This window comes from Montipora capricornis, chromosome 1 (genome assembly GCF_036669925.1).
Source record: "Montipora capricornis isolate CH-2021 chromosome 1, ASM3666992v2, whole genome shotgun sequence".
Lineage (NCBI taxonomy): Eukaryota > Metazoa > Cnidaria > Anthozoa > Scleractinia > Acroporidae > Montipora > Montipora capricornis.
Window position 1 is genome coordinate 8,238,343 of NC_090883.1, and position 2,500 is coordinate 8,240,842.

General features: G+C 37.1%; 1 protein-coding gene across 1 annotated transcript in view; it reads left to right on the forward strand.

Annotated features, from left to right (window-relative positions):
* The first annotated feature begins 2,066 nt into the window (after positions 1–2,066).
* LOC138051246 (uncharacterized) overlaps positions 2,067–2,500 on the forward strand; it is a 2,864-nt gene continuing 2,430 nt past the window's right edge. The window contains exons 1-2 of the mRNA XM_068897415.1: positions 2,067–2,094; positions 2,324–2,500. The exon at positions 2,324–2,500 is cut by the window's right edge and continues 91 nt beyond it. The gene's annotated coding sequence lies outside the window, so the exon portion shown is untranslated. The remainder of the gene's footprint in view (positions 2,095–2,323) is intronic.

Consider the following 2,500-nt stretch of genomic DNA (forward strand, 5'->3'; position numbering starts at 1 on the left):
TGAATTTTTGCCCTTTAATTTTATGTTGGTGAGGGTAAAATAATGTACCATTCATTACTGTGAAATCAAAGTCGCTCTTTATTGAAATTAGTTTCTTTTTGGAAATCGAAACTAGAATTTTGTTTTCTTTAGCTGCTTTGGGGTGAGTAGTGTATGGACAATCACCCATGAGATTGGATGTGTAATCAGTGTGCATGAAAAATGCTATCCTCTTGTGTGAAATATATGCTGTACTCTGAAACAAAGTCCGTTTCAATTTATTCCAAAAAGATATGCAAGCATAGATAGTTCTATCTTTCTACTTGTCTATCATACTTTCCTCAGACCCTGAATTTGTACGTGGCCTGAAGTTCAGATTTGAGCGAGTCAAGAGCAACAAGAGGAACATTGAGGATGTATATGATGGTTCTCTTTATAAGAGCAAATGCGGTCCAGATGGGTTTCTATCCAAACAGTACAATATCTCCTTAAAGCTGAACACTGATGGTGTAGCAATTTTCCAGTCTTCACAGTTTGGAGTATGGCCTCTGTTTCTGCTTATCAATGAGCTCCCTCCATCACTAAGGTACTGTAATTATCCAAAAGAATTGTTTGAGCTTTTGCCTCTCAAAGTTGTGCTCTAAAATATTAGGGAGCCCCTTAAACTTCCATATACAACACCTCCTTTTGTTATCCTTTTGTTGTTTTGTTTCTTCTCTCATCTAAAGAAACATGACCCGAATAATTAGGGTAACCACCTCAGATGTCACCTTGAGGTATTTTAAAGTGCTACTACGACCAAAAAACAATTCTTCTTTTTCTTTGGCTTTCAAAACTATACACTAAGTGAGCCAAGTTTTAAGTTCTGATTTTAAAAAGACACCTGTTTATTTTAACTGGAATTTTCTTATTTATTGGTCAGCCATTACTAACTTTAAAATCTTGAGAGAGCTGGGTCGAGGAGAAAAATGACGTCAAAGACTCACTAGTTTAAGAATGCAATGTGTGTGTACGCGGCCGAATTAATATGCAGCACAGGAGTTTCGGGCTTTCAGACTTTTAAAGCCGTGTTTTGCATATATAATAAATTGCGTTTACACGCTGAAAGTTTAAGCTAGTGAGTAAATGACGTCATTTTCTCTAGATCCAACCCTCTGAGGTCCAATCAGGCAATTTTGAACGTCAGTAATGGCGGACCGTGAAATCTAAAACTTACACTCAAAATAAACAGCTTTTGGATAAATCTCTAAGCTCATAATTTTGCCATTTAGGTGTTAAGTAAACACGCTTTCATAATCTAAAGTAAATGTTTTTTTGATCATAGTACCTCTTTAAAGAATAGGCTGTTCCTGTAGTCTCTTGTCAATATGGAAGTACAATCATGTATGTGAAACCTATGTTTCCTCTGCCTTTCAGGAGAAGCAATAAATACAGGGTGTTTGGTGGCCTTTGGTTTGGTGAAGAGAAACCGTTCTTTTCAACCTTCTTTAAGCCTTTTATTGAGGCTTTAAGGAAAACAGAAAATTTTGGTAAGAATCTTCAGAATAGCAAGTGGCTCTTCTTTGTAGTACCCTGTTGTACATGATGACATAAAAGTAGTTGGAACATTTAATATAATATTAAATACCTTATTGCACTGCCTCCAAGAGCGTCACTGGTTAATTAACATGAGTTTTCAAAACCAATTTTTGTAAAGTGTCATGTATGCGTAATATTTTGTGATCTGCAACTTTTTCTTATTATCGAGCATGTTGTGATGTATTTTGCCCTAGTAGACTTCATGCTGTAAATGTTTCCATTTTAATTTTTGTTGTATTATTTTTTTTGGTAGGAATGGATGTCACCCTTCCAGATGGAGTAAAGACAACATCAAAGGTCACAGTGCTTTCTGGGCATTTTGACCTTCCTGCCCGTGCTGGTGCATTGGAACAACTCACATACACCGGTCATGATAGTTGTAGCTATTGTACAGAACATGGTGAAGTCATCAAGACTGGCGACAGAGGCCATGTAATGACATTTCCATACTGCAACACAGTGACTGGTCATGCTCCATTGAGAACTGCAGAAGAAGTGAAAGCTCAATCATATGGTGCACTTGAGAAGAATTCAGCTGTAAGTACTGTACATGTAATTTTAATACAAACAGCTGGCAACTGCCATTGGTTGCCAATAACTGCTAGTGTCTCTTTTCGTTTTTGAGGTCCTTATCATTGAAAATTAGATGCAACTTCTCTTTTATCCCTGGCTGAAATTGAGTTGTATTTCTGTTGGAATCATAATATTTGTAACCAATAGCACAAGAAAAAGAATGCTTATATGTACATGATGGTTAATTTTGTAGATCTGTGGCTTCAAGGCACCTAGCCCTTTACTGCAGCTGCCAACATTTGACATCGTTAGTGGTATTGGTATAGATGCCATGCATTGTGTTTATCTTGGCGTAGTAAAGCAGCTTGTTAGTCTCTGGTTTAGTGCGAAGCACAGTGCTCAGAGATGGTATTGTGGGAACCACGTAGAA